A 15,035-nucleotide genomic window follows, 5' to 3' on the forward strand; every position below is an offset into this window, starting at 1 on the left:
TCGCGCTTGCTTGCCTGGACGTCTCGTTGCACACGTGAAACACGGTGGTATGGCGACGTCCTGGCCATCGTCAGAGGGCCACAAATTCAGGCAGCGTGGACCAGGCGACGCGAAACGAAGTCGCAAGGCGGGGCTGGACAAAAGACATGAGCAGGCGTTCCTGTTTTTTCTGCGCATGCGCACGGGACGCATGACTCAAACCCAGAGCCTAACATTAGATGGCGCTGGCTTGCTCCACAGAGCACCGTCGGCGTGCTCTAGACAGGGCTGCTTACCACTGTAACATGTAACAACACTTGTTCTTCAAGTGCTTGACATGACCCGTTATATTCCTTTTTTTAACGTGCGGCAACATAGTTCTTGGTCCTTACTATTTTCCGCACTAATTATGCTCAGACAATATCCTACAAATTAACGATGCTCATTTATGCCCTCGAAGACAAAAATGTTATGCTCGAAAACAGCTGCGGAAAATCCCTAATTTCAGTACTTTATTTTCTTGAACGCCAAGGAGCCCGCGTGCTATCAATGCACGTTAAAGATCCCCAGTCGGCCGAAAATATTCCGGGGCCCTCAACTTCGGCGCCTCTTTCTGCCTTTATTCTTTCACTCCATCCTTTATCACTTCCCTTATGACGCGGTTCAGGTGTCTGCCGATATGTGAGACAGATACTGCGCCATATCCTTTCCTTAACAGCAATTATCAGTATCATTATTTTCTTGAGTCTAATCAACCGTGGTTTCAAGATATGCATTGCAAGCTTACTGCCCTCTACCAATACAATTTTTCGTGCGTGCCTTGGTCTTGTGCTTTCGAGCTGCGCTTACTGCCGGAACTGTGAGCACAATGGGCCTCCAAGCTGCATATCGCAGCTCTTTCCGTTGTGTCACCTCTCAAGGATGTATGCTGCGAGGGGAATGAAGGATATTAAACTTTCAAGTTGACGTTGTCGACGGTAAGCAATTGCGCTCACTCACTGCAGTCTACTGATAAGACGACGACTGAGAAGCGCGAGTTTGGGCGAGTTGATAATAGACAAAGGGATAGGCACGGACGTGGGTACGATCGCCGCCAGCGCGTAGGTGAGACGGCGTTCATGTAACCCGTGGGCGCGTATTGCAAGCCATGGTCTGCTCGTAAGATGCAACAGCGGCGCGCGTTGCCATGCAAGAAAAGATACTGCTGCGAGCAAAGAATGAATGGGAACCGAGTAAAGTGGTTGAAGTAAACGCCCGTCTTTATTGTGAAATCTTGCAGAACACCTGTAAGGCATTGTCAAAAAGTGCACGCTAGGAATGTGTAATGCATTCTACAGGCCCTATACTAGGTAGGCGCTAACAAAAGACGGCGGCGAAGTAGATCATCACAGCGTGGGCCTGAAAGCCAGGAAAGCCGCTATAGGACGCAACAATAGACGACCGTGGAAACTGCGCGGCAGCCTGTGAAGATGTGGTAGCGGGATTCATGGAGAACGCCGCATCGGGTGTGGAGCTGTAAGACCGATGCTCCACCCTTCAGTAGTTGTGCTAACCGGGTCTGTCGAAGAAGTAACCGAGACTGTAGCTGCATTCGCCGGCGGAATGGATTACAAAACAGGTGTCGAGGGCTGAGCGCTTGAAACCGCTGAGGTAGTGACGACGGTACCAGCCCTGATTAAGACTACTCCGGTGGGAGGCAGAGAAATAGATACCGGAAGGTCGGTACTTGCAGATGTAGGTGCAGACTGTGGAACAGATTGATTGAAGAATCCAGTCGTGGCGCTGGTGGTATCGAAATCAACAGCCTTGTTGGTACCGTCCGCCGTCGTGAAAAGGGTGGCAGACCTGATGGAGCCTGCTTCAGGGGGATGAGCAGTAGGCCTATCTACGTTAGCGGCAGACGTTGGTCTAGAGAATCTAGTGTGTAGCATGAAAACACCTGTGACGGGGCTTGCAATGGTTTCAACACTGGTGACGCTGGCGTCCGTCCTACCTTCAGGAAAAGCGGGATTGTGTGCAGAAGAGGCAGGCAAGGCAGTAGATGTTTCCAAGCGCGGGACCGCGGCACCGAGGGTAGCAGCCGGTGCGCCTACAGTACTAATCAACACCTGGACAGGCATTAAAACTGCAGTAGTTTGGCTGGAATGAGTAGCTGAAACAGTGGTTGGAGTTTGGTTTGCTTTGGTGACCGCACGACGTGGAGCCATGGTGGTGGTGACCGTGTTAGAGGTCGTGCGAGACCTGGGGTGCATTGGTTGGCGGTCGTGCTTCTGAAGAGTCTTGTGCACAATCTTTGCAAGGGAGATTTCGGGATGCTTATGGTGGTGCAAGTTTTGACCGTGCGTTGAGTGAAGAGGGTTGAGCCAGATGGAAGCGTTGTGCAGGAAGGCGACAACGGGGTTGACTACCTTGCCTACAACGGTCCCAAGTGACACAGTGATGTTTCCCAAGATGTGGGGCACGAAAGAGCCTGGCTGGGACGGACCTGGAGTGGGATCATGAGCAGCAGAAAAGTTGACGACGCTGAAAACCGTGACAGGCACCATGGTTACGTTGGCTGCAACGGGCACAACCGCCACAGAGGAAACCGACGGCTGGTGGTGGTTATGTTGATGTTCGTGGCCATGATTGGCTTGGTGTTGCTGGCCTGGTACGACATGTTCCTGGTGATGGCCATGTCTGTGAACTTCGTGATCATGGCCACGATGCGGGTTGTGGGATTGTAGAACGTGGCCGTGGTGCCCTTGGGTCTGGAAGTTGGTGCGGCTTGCATGGACTGCTCCATGGCTATCGTCATCATGGCTGTCCGCAAAGCCAAACGTTCGGGCAGTGAGGTTCTGCGTTTGTACCACAAATATGCAGATGCCCAGCAACAATAACGACAGGAGCTCCATGGTAAAAGGGCGCGTAATCCTGCAAAAGTAAGACGTAATGAAACAATATTACTTCGTTGCACAAACTTAACAAGAATAAGAAGGGTTAAACGGGAACGGAAAGCATAAGAACATACTACTTACCTTGCTGTTGGCGCTCGCCTTCAAAGAGTGGAGCTTTGCTGCTCTTGGACAGGTCGTTTTACAATGCGGCAAGGGCTGCTCGCTGATCCTCTATTGGTTGATCATAAAGACAATGTAAGAATAAATTGAAGCGCAACGGCGCATTTTCTAGTTAATATAAAAAGGGGCACTAAAATCAAAGGCATAGAAAGAGTATTATCAGCGACGCTTGAAATGCGAACACTTGAACACATGGGTTTTCCTACTATCAGCGCTACTCGGCGAAGCGTGCTCACTCGTCGATGAATGTTAGGATATCAGCGATACCAGCCGATATCCGAATTCCTCTCTTTTTACGCCGGTTGGAAAACCAGACGCCCGTTACTGCGCTGTCGCCGCTGGCTTGCTCGCTTCCGGTTTCGGCTGCTGCTCCGGCAGCCAGCAGCCAGCGAGCGTTCGTCTTCTCGTGAGTGTTGCCGCTGCACTCTAAAAAAAAGAGGTGTAAAAAGGAGTAAGAAAGGGGTAATTTCGAATTTTACTCCTTCTCGGCAGGCATGGAATAACTTTGCACCGTTGAAATACCTGCTGCGGGACGTTTAGTCTGTTTCGTAAAAGTTACACCTTTTTTATCCTTTTTTTGTCAGTCTTGAGAACTGGGTTTAGTTTTTATGGTAAATATGGCGGAAAAAATGCTTCCTGGGATTTCTCCTAGAGGGCACTTTGGGTTTATTGATTGAAATGTTGGAGTCGAAAGCAATACTGAGGCATTGTTTGCACTTGCGCAGTATCTCCATGCCAGCGGGTTCTTTTTACTGAAAAGCGCAGTTTTCTTTTTTCTTAAGAAGTAAACTTTGAAGCACGGCAGTTCTAGATGATCAAAAAGACATCTTTTATCTATGTTGAAGTTAGAGCAAGATGTCTTATAAGAAGAAAAAGCTTTGTATAGAAGCTTTGCTGTTTTTTATCCTCCGAGAGTTGCTGATCATAACTTACCACTCTAGGTGTAATTTTCCGTTTAGCCAACAAAACTGAAAACAATGGCAATGACGAATCTTTTTTTATGGTCCAATGCTCAAAGAGGCAGCCAGAAGATATACATATGTATGTGGTGAGGTGAGGATTGATTTCCGCACCTTCGTTTTTTAAACTTGCATGGATCAAGGTTTTTGCAATTCTTCATTTCTCAAATACGAGGTAGGCACATTGTTTTACTTATAGCTTTAAGATGGTGCCGTGACCAACGTTGTTTGTAAAGCACGTCGGATGAGGGCAGTTGCATGAACGCGTCCTTGAAACAAGCTGTTCTTAAGCGGTGAGCACCCTCAGCGATGTAAAGCTGGACTGTCGTGGTAGTACGCGCGACGCGTTTATACTCCGAAGTAACGCGCGCGCGCGGCACGGCGACGTCACGTTAGCCATAGCGAGACCTTCTACACTCCAACGGCGCTTGACCGCCGACGCGTTTGGCGGGTTCGGCGCACCTCGACCACACCAGCGGCAACTTGGAGTGTGTTTCGATTTCGCTCCGAGCGCGTCAGCCTCCGCCGGACCGACCAGACCGGTTCCGCCTCTCGTCGAGGCGGCATTTTCCCGTTTTCCAAAAATGTTGGGTACCGTCTGGAGTTCAGGTTTGCACAGATTAAGGTGAATACCCCTCTCCATTTCTGAAAAGATTACAATGGAGGGCGACTGACTCATCTCTCTTCAGTCTACCACGGTTCTGGGTAGAGCAGGAAGTGAAACCCAGTCTGTGAACGAGGGTGTTTGTCGGAAAGCAGCTTCTTTTAAGTCAGTTTTTCTGGAATTTTGAAAGTTGAAACCGAAAACTCTCCTTCATGTGAATAGAGCCTTTTAATTTGCTGTGAAAACACAGGGAAGGTGAGTCAATCGCCTTCCATTTTATTCTTTTTATAGAAGAAGAGAGAGTGACGCCCCTTAATCTCAGTGAACCTGAAGCCCCACAGGTTACCACCAACTATCGAGATCGAGTGTAAAGGGTGGTTCACATGCAAGTGATTCGACGAATAAAGCGAACAGCGGCGCGGCGCTGCGAAGCGTTTCGCGAGCTTTCGGTTCACATTCGTCGCTGCTGCGTGATTCCCACCGCTACAGCGGCTATAATTCGAGCCACTGCACAACCACTGCGAAAACCAATGTTGCTAGCAAAAGATATGCGCTTGCAACTGGTTGTGGTGGCCTGCAAACAAAACAAAAAATAGTATATCAGCACAATTTTGTCGTTTATTTTCATAGTTAATTTGCATAAATATAAATCTTCCGTTTTATGCATTCAACACCACTTTCATCCCCAGACATCTGGACCATGCGCCTCGAAAAACCGGTCGCGCCATCTCGCGACAGCCGGCGGCGCGGCGGCGCATAACTCAATGGCGACGAAAAATAAAAATTGACATTTCGTCGCGCATAACAGTTAGAAATTAGCTCTCTCCCCTAGATGTTAAATGCCTCTTAAAGTTTCATTTAGTCGAGTTTCATCGATGTAGCTTACATATTGCGTTTGCCATGAGTAATGATCTATGACAGCATGGAGCCTATGGCGAGGTCCTGAAAAATACCCCACTTGACTTCAATTTATCGCTCACACAGCGCTATTTTAAAATATATCGACAAGCTCTAGCAGGTTCACGTAGGGTAATGTCCTACCTTTAAGGAAGTATAAGGTATTTTACATTTCAATGGCGTAAAAGTCTTCCTGCGCTATTTCACTATTGATCATGCATCATCAGCTTTTTCATGAAACGTGTGGCGCCCTCTCTCGGTGCGTTGGAAAGGCACACGTCCCTGCTCGCGGCCGGGCTCGAGTAGCGGAGGCGGCCAAAGCCAAACGTTCGGGCAGTGAGGTTCTGCGTTTGTACCACAAATATGCAGATGCCCAGCAACAATAACGACAGAAGCTCCATGGTAAAAGGGCGCGTAATCCTGCAAAAGTAAGACGTAATGAAACAATATTACTTCGTTGCACAAACTTAACAAGAATAAGAAGGGAGAAACGGGAACGGAAAGCATAAGAACATACTACTTACCTTGCTGTTGGCGCTCGCCTTCCAAGAGTGGAGCTTTGCTGCTCTTGGACAGGTCGTTTTACAATGCGGCAAGGGCTGCTCGCTGATCCTCTATTGGTTGATCATAAAGACAATGTAAGAATAAATTGAAGCGCAACGGCGCATTTTCTAGTTAATATAAAAAGGGGCACTAAAATCAAAGGCATAGAAAGAGTATTATCAGCGACGCTTGAAATGCGAACACTTGAACACTTGGGTTTTCCTACTATCAGCGCTACTCGACGAAGCGTGCTCACTCGTCGATGAATGTTAGGATATCAGCGATACCAGCCGATATCCGAATTCCTCTCTTTTTACGCCGGTTGGAAAACCAGACGCCCGTTACTGCGCTGTCGCCGCTGGCTTGCTCGCTTCCGGTTTCGGCTGCTGCTCCGGCAGCCAGCAGCCAGCGAGCGTTCGTCTTCTCGTGAGTGTTGCCGCTGCACTCTAAAAAAAAGAGGTGTAAAAAGGAGTAAGAAAGGGGTAATTTCGAATTTTACTCCTTCTCGGCAGGCATGGAATAACTTTGCACCGTTGAAATACCTGCTGCGGGACGTTTAGTCTGTTTCGTGAAAGTTACACCTTTTTTATCCTTTTTTTGTCAGTCTTGAGAACTGTGTTTAGTTTTTATGGTAAATATGGCGGAAAAAATGCTTCCTGGGATTTCTCCTAGAGGGCACTTTGGGTTTATTGATTGAAATGTTGGAGTCGAAAGCAATACTGAGGCACTGTTTGCACTTGCGCAGTATCTCCATGCCAGCGGGTTCTTTTTACTGAAAAGCGCAGTTTTCTTTTTTCTTAAGAAGTAAACTTTGAAGCACGGCAGTTCTAGATGATCAAAAAGACATCTTTTATCTATGTTGAAGTTAGAGCAAGATGTCTTATAAGAAGAAAAAGCTTTGTATAGAAGCTTTGCTGTTTTTTATCCTCCGAGAGTTGCTGATCATAACTTATCACTCTAGGTGTAATTTTCCGTTTAGCCAACAAAACTGAAAACAATGGCAATGACGAATCTTTTTTTATGGTCCAATGCTCAAAGAGGCAGCCAGAAGATATACATATGTATGTGGTGAGGTGAGGATTGATTTCCGCACCTTCGTTTTTTAAACTTGCATGGATCAAGGTTTTTGCAATTCTTCATTTCTCAAATACGAGGTAGGCACATTGTTTTACTTATAGCTTTAAGATGGTGCCGTGACCAACGTTGTTTGTAAAGCACGTCGGATGAGGGCAGTTGCATGAACGCGTCCTTGAAACAAGCTGTTCTTAAGCGGTGAGCACCCTCAGCGATGTAAAGCTGGACTGTCGTGGTAGTACGCGCGACGCGTTTATACTCCGAAGTAACGCGCGCGCGCGGCACGGCGACGTCACGTTAGCCATAGCGAGACCCTCTACACTCCAACGGCGCTTGACCGCCGACGCGTTTGGCGGGTTCGGCGCACCTCGACCACACCAGCGGCAACTTGGAGTGTGTTTCGATTTCGCTCCGAGCGCGTCAGCCTCCGCCGGACCGACCAGACCGGTTCCGCCTCTCGTCGAGGCGGCATTTTCCCGTTTTCCAAAAATGATGGGTACCGTCTGGAGTTCAGGTTTGCACAGATTAAGGTGAATACCCCTCTCCATTTCTGAAAAGATTACAATGGAGGGCGACTGACTCATCTCTCTTCAGTCTACCACGGTTCTGGGTAGAGCAGGAAGTGAAACCCAGTCTGTGAACGAGGGTGTTTGTCGGAAAGCAGCTTCTTTTAGGTCAGTTTTTCTGGAATTTTGAAAGTTGAAACCGAAAACTCTCCTTCATGTGAATAGAGCCTTTTAATTTGCTGTGAAAACACAGGGAAGGTGAGTCAATCGCCTTCCATTTTATTCTTTTTATAGAAGAAGAGAGAGTGACGCCCCTTAATCTCAGTGAACCTGAAGCCCCACAGGTTACCACCAACTATCGAGATCGAGTGTAAAGGGTGGTTCACATGCAAGTGATTCGACGAATAAAGCGAACAGCGGCGCGGCGCTGCGAAGCGTTTCGCGAGCTTTCGGTTCACATTCGTCGCTGCTGCGTGATTCCCACCGCTACAGCGGCTATAATTCGAGCCACTGCACAACCACTGCGAAAACCAATGTTGCTAGCAAAAGATATGCGCTTGCAACTGGTTGTGGTGGCCTGCAAACAAAACAAAAAATAGTATATCAGCACAATTTTGTCGTTTATTTTCATAGTTAATTTGCATAAATATAAATCTTCCGTTTTATGCATTCAACACCACTTTCATCCCCAGACATCTGGACCATGCGCCTCGAAAAACCGGTCGCGCCATCTCGCGACAGCCGGCGGCGCGGCGGCGCATAACTCAATGGCGACGAAAAATAAAAATTGACATTTCGTCGCGCATAACAGTTAGAAATTAGCTCTCTCCCCTAGATGTTAAATGCCTCTTAAAGTTTCATTTAGTCGAGTTTCATCGATGTAGCTTACATATTGCGTTTGCCATGAGTAATGATCTATGACAGCATGGAGCCTATGGCGAGGTCCTGAAAAATACCCCACTTGACTTCAATTTATCGCTCACTACAGCGCTATTTTAAAATATATCGACAAGCTCTAGCAGGTTCACGTAGGGTAATGCCCTACCTTTAAGGAAGTATAAGGTATTTTACATTTCAATGGCGTAAAAGTCTTCCTGCGCTATTTCACTATTGATCATGCATCATCAGCTTTTTCATGAAACGTGTGGCGCCCTCTCTCGGTGCGTTGGAAAGGCACACGTCCCTGCTCGCGGCCGGGCTCGAGTAGCTGAGGCGGCTCGATTCCGGCCGTGCCCTGCTACAGTGTCCCTGCTTTGGTAGGTTGCTTTGGGAGGTTGAGCCTGCCGTACGAATGCGCAGTTTTATCAAATGTGCCCCCATCGGAGGGAGGCTATGGCCATGGGCTGCTACATAAAATGCTACAAGAAAGCGTGTGCCTTCTATGAGGTATATAGAGGAAATTATAAGAAGACTCTTTTGCTTGACAGGTACATTTTTCATTAAGCGCGTACAGTGACCACACCGGCATAGGTGATAGTGGAATTGCGTACGCAATAACAGTGCAAAACAATAAAGCTTCTAGGTACTTTCGTTCAAGCAGTGAAATTTGTAATTCCCGGACGCTCATACTTAGAGCTCACTCACCGTTACTTGTATATGGTTCTTGCACTGTGCATTCAAAATTGTAAAATCGTGTCCTAATGTCTACATTTCAACACTCATGTTATTAGCCTCAATAGCAGAAAGCTCTTCCAATCTTTTGCCGATGTGGTGCAAGTGCAGCAAGGATGCGTTGAAGTGAATGTTGCATGTGTTGCACATAAGAGGCGGCAAACCTGATGCTGCGTTTTATGCCAGTAGGTTATTTGTCCAATGTAACAATTAGTAGTGTGGTAGTTCACATTTTTGTCTAGGTTGGTAAAGTGCTTCTCACGATTCGATCGTTCGCCGTCGAGAAGGGGTTTACCATTGCTGTAATCGATGCTAGTTTCGGCAATTCTGTCAAAGATGTACGTGAAGGATGAACCGCTAACGAAGATTTCATAGAGTGGCATGCTGGGAACTATTCTTAAGAGTGTGCCATCAGTTCGGCAAGCCAGTAACTACGCCGTTACCCAGAGCAGCAATCAAGAGTCAAACTCTAGGTAAATGTTCTTGATTATAATTTAATTCTGCTAAGAAATGAACAGAAGTTATTGTCGGATAACACGACGTTTAAAAGATTACTGGTTTTCTCCAGTACGGTGACTCGGCGCTCCAACCAACCCGTTTGTGCAATGCGCCGTTAGCGCGATTCATTAGCGACAGGACGCTACATGCTCGCGGCCCTGAATATGGAGTGAATTTACCGTGTTGCGAATATGTGCAACAATACCCATAAGCACTTTCGCATGAGTGGCGCGAACATATTTTTTTTTTTGCATAAGTTCCAACCTACCCTCGTTTTTTTTTCTGCCGCTCTCCTATCTACTTTTCGCTGTCCTCTCTCTTTGCTTTTAATTCCACCGGTTGCAGTTCCAGTGCTTGAGGGATTAGATAGCAATCGCTGGGCCGGCAACATTTTTAGCTTCCTTTTTGTATTCTCGTCAGTTGTTGTTGCCTCTGAAGCTGTTGGCAAACTACTACTTCTTGGATGTGTGACTCCCGGGGAGTTAGCGCGGCTTTTTAAGCGCACAAACCGTGGGAGTCAGAAGAGGGAGCCGTTTCCACAGAACGATCCAGCGACTTTTAAATGTGCCATGCATCTCCATGTTCCTGGTGCTGGCTCCCTTCCCCTGTCGAGCGGACGGAGAGAATTTCAAGCCGTGGAGAGAAGGGGTTGGGGGGCGATGAAAGAACAACTTAAACCGCGAAGAAAAGTTCGGGGAACCTGAAATAGCTTCAAGCCATGAAGAAAAGAGCCACCGATAGCCCGGCGATCCTTCCATTGTTATAAACCGGACCCCCTTTCCAACGCGTACACGAGCGCCGGCGCGCTGATGCCGACATCTAGCACGGACGCCTCACATAGGCTTGCTGGCGTCTCCTGCAGTGCGCATTCGCAGACCGGTTTCGGCTTACGCTAAGAGCGCGGACGCTGAGCGCGTACGCCCAGGAAGGGCCATTCGAGTTGGCGCCTCTAGGCCTTTTTTGGGGTGGGATGACTGTCTTTGATGTGGCACAGGAGGCCTCCGATAATGATGTCCGGCTTGTGTGTAGTTTGCATCCCTTCCTTTCTGAGAACACTGGCCAAGGTTTCGCAGACACCCTTTACGTACTAACTGCATACGCGTTTTTGCCACCAGCGTGTCCTTAGCATAAGCATATCGAGTTGTTTTCGTTGCATCCTTTTCAGTTTTAGATGATGCATCGAGTGAAGAATCTTGGGTATCCATTGCCTAGAAATGTTTTCTTTTGCTGATGATGAGTTTTAATGGCGCACTGGCAACCTCGCACCAAGCGCAATGGGTTGAAGTGTTTTCTTCAACACAATGTTAGGTGGAAGACCATTTTCCGAGCACTTCAACTCAAAGAAACCAAGCGCCAGGCTTCGAGAAAACTTCTACCCATTGGAAATCAGTGGGTACACGGCGACACTGCGGAACGAATCACACACCGTCCTCGAGCCGCATGCTCAAAGCGATGTGTCATTGCTGTTGTCGCTGATTTTAAAACAAATATGCAAGAATTGGGAATCGTCTTAACCAAAACTTGCTTGAATTCTACCCTACCCTTTTAGGGCACAATTTTCAGCACTGTTCCTCCCAAAAAGGCTGCGGGAACAAGACGCACAACACGCAGCATCAAACGGATGAAGAACGTGGAGAGGCGGTAACGGAAAGGGCCAAGGATGATTTGAGCAGGTGCATAGGTACGGAGAAATTCTTTTTCAAGAGCTACACGGGCAGCCGGTAGCAGGGTGGTAAGAGGGAGGAAGAAAAGGACAGTGGGGAGGGGTCTCCTGCTGTGCCTTTGCCCGCCTTTCTTGTTTTTTCTGTTTTTACTTTTCCTCGAATCGTGGAGCGCAGTCCATGGTTGCTTTTTGGAGGCGCTATGTTTCTGTTCCCTATGGTGCGAAGCACGAGCTGCACGACATAGTCGGCGCCTCTGCGAAAACGGCCCGGAAAGGTCATGGACGCACTCTTGCCTCCAGGCTGTCACAAAAAAAAAACTTACAACCGCTAATGTGTCAGTCCTGGCAAAGGGTTTCTCCACACGCAGACAAAAATCTCCCAAAAAAGACATCGTGATTTCTGCAGAAGATTTTTTACTGCCTTCCGCCAAACTAAGGAATTCCACCAGCCTTGTTAAAAGCACAGCGCATGGCACAGGTAGACAGTGCCACCAAAATCAATTTCGGACGAGTTAGCGTGGTTACGCCAGTTGCAACTAGGAGTGCTAGCGCTTCGGTTTTCAGTGCTGTTTCAGTGTTCGGTTCCGTTGCGCATAGATGCAGCTGATGAAGACGACGATATCCAAAATACAGCGCAAGAGACTGGTATTTTATGACGCAGAATGTTCGGCTGCGGCGGTGTGGCAGTCGACGGCGGCAAAAAAGCGCTCCGCTGCCGCCGACGCCGGCGAATCGCCCGGAAAAACGCTCCATGCGGGCCACGCTTAACGCAGTAACCAGCAAAACGTATGCGTTCTCGCCGCCTCGGGTTCGAAACTCACTCGCGGCCGTAAAACATTTTCGATTATTTTATTTCAGGTCAAGTAAATTTCAGACATACAAAGAGGCCACGTCGAAATCCAAAATTGAAGCCTCAGTGCTGCAATGAAAAATGCGACCCCGTTAGCCCGCTGTTCTACCAGCTTGTGGAGGCAACGGTTGGTACCAATGCGGCCACTCGATGGAACCGCATCACCGAGTGGCCGTGGCTCTCATCTGCTCACTCACTGAAAAAGGCAGCGCGTTGGAAATGTTTTCCTTAAGCCCCAACTCGATGGGCACATCCTAGGCGTACGGCAGAGCGCCTGCGCGCCCAGCCCCGCGCCGCGACGAGCGTCGAAAAAAGGCATCTACCTCCATGCTCTTTAGTGCTGGCGCGTTCCCCCACGAGCCGACTGAAATAATTTCAAGCGTGAAGAAAGGGGATTTGGGGGGAGCTGAAAGGACCACTTAAACAGCGAAGGAAAGTTCTGGAAACCGAAGCTAACCCGCACAGGAGGCTTCTACTTGAGTCGTCCCTATTGAAAAATCTCGTATATATGTGTTAAATGTGTCTCATATATACGCAAATATTGGATATGTGTCCACATATATGGTCGTATGAATACGTGCTCGTATGGCATACGCGTTCTCTCCGCGTATGGCGAAACACATATATACGGGTGATACGTGCCTCATATATACGCTATTGGATACGTGTCACTCCGGTCCCTCGTATATACGAGGGCCACATAACCTTCGTACAGATACGAGGGCCTCGACATGGGGATACAATGGCCTTGCAACACGTACTCTGGCGTACAGTTAATAGCTCTGAATATGTAGGCTACCTGAATGAACTTGCAACCCTTCAGTGCAGCAAATGCTGCATCCCAGCACTAAATACCAGGCTGCAGTCAATGAAATAATTTTTCTTGCTGCCTTTATTTTATCATTTTTATCTGACTACAGCCATTGACTACAGGGGCAGGTGCAGGCGATGATTACTTGATGTCCCTCAGCATGTCCGCCAGGTAGCAATTCAACTGCTCTGCGCATTTTCTCATCCTCGGCAGCTTGTGCAGCTTTGATGTATGCATCAAATGCCTCTGAAAGAGTATAATCATGACAAAATTGAAGACATGCAGGTGCTGTAAAATAAAGGTATTTAAATCATGCACACTTAAATAAACAAATGCCTTTGTCAGTCAGGAAATGTACCTAAATAAAAGAGGCTTACTGCCCACAGCTGCTAGTTTTTCTGAGCTCATCCGAGGCTTCTGCATGCCACCAGCCTTAAGCGATTGCCGGCATACTGAGCCGGTGATGCTCCTTCCCTGAATGCTCTTTCCCCTAAGGCTCTTCGGGGAAGGAGCATCGCCAGGAAGGAGCGTCACTTTTGTGGGGAACCCCACAAAAGTTTTGTGGCGTCTTTGCAAAACAGGAAGTCTCGACCTTGGGAAAGAAGCCAGCGCCACCGCTCTGCACTGACAATTTCCGCGCCCGAGGTGGATCTGCAATAAAACAGCTGCACATATGCTTTGTATAAAGCCCTATAACAGATTGGGGAGAGAAGTATTTGCCACATTAAAACTGCTAAAATCCTATTCCTCAGGACTCCTATATGTAACATTAAGAAAATGGCAGTTTTCCTTGCAAACGCTACTAATGATAAAACATGACACATCGCTATCTTCTTCGGAGTGAGCAGCACGATGGGCCACCAGGTCACGTTTATGTGCAATCATATAAGCTGCCTTTGACAACATAGATGAGCCTTTTTATCTTTACTTCAGGCTCCACTGCACCCTGGCAACAGTAATGCTGCCAAATATTCGGAAACAGAACGAACAGATGAAAGATTATGAATATTTAAAACACAGCAATTAAATCTTAGCACAAGAGGCTATGCTAATTAGAACATGAAAGGTGAAAGGTTGTGGTCATGGCTTAGTGATCTAAGAGTTCATTAAGCAAAGCTGCCCTGAGCTGTCACAGGTTCAAATTGTGCCTGGGGCTCCTGCGCAGGCAATTTTTTTCCGCTCCACGCCATTTGGATGGAAAATTCCACGTGTCCGAGAGGTGTGCACTGATCCTCAGCCCTATACGTTTCCACAGTTTCTAGATTGTTTGCCTGCAGTTACCAAGAACGAGAGCTAAAAGGATTTCAAGCTTACAAACTAGTTCTAAATATGAGAAGCCATCGTACCTGGCCATTGACCTCAGCAAGAACACCTTGATTCCATGGTGCAGCAGGACCCATGCTAGTGGAAGCCTGGAAAGTGTGCAAAGTGTTCGCATTTGCAACAAGAGTAATGTACAGCGTCGGTGAAGTCTTAAGGCCAAAGGCTTTTCGCTTCAGCCGCATAACAGAGCCATTACAGCAATATTAAAGACCAAGTGACCTTGAAGTGCTAGCAGGTTTCTTCTTGCGATACAGAAGCTTCCTGCTTGACTACAGTTTTGAATGATCCGCTACATGAATTATTCTAGGAACATTGATTTCACTGCAGCTGAATGCTGTAGCCTTAACACTTTTGACCTAGACTGTACATGGTACATTAAAGGGACAGTGAGGAGAACTCAATCAAATTTCTTTTGTAAGCAAAATCTGATAGTTCAGCATTTCATGGCTTTGTTGCCGCTTGTCCGAGAGCGAAAGATGCATTTATTTCAAAGAAATTTGCATTCGAAGTTGAAAAAGTTTTTCCCGCCACTCCGATTCAAACTCGGGAACTCTAATGACATCACGGCGCACTCTTATGACGTTACAGGACGCAGTGACAAGAAACATGACGTAAACGCAGACTCCGTGAATTCTCGCGCCTAGCGGTGCGGTCTAGCAGC

This window comes from Amblyomma americanum, chromosome 1 (assembly GCF_052857255.1).
Source record: "Amblyomma americanum isolate KBUSLIRL-KWMA chromosome 1, ASM5285725v1, whole genome shotgun sequence".
NCBI lineage: Eukaryota > Metazoa > Arthropoda > Arachnida > Ixodida > Ixodidae > Amblyomma > Amblyomma americanum.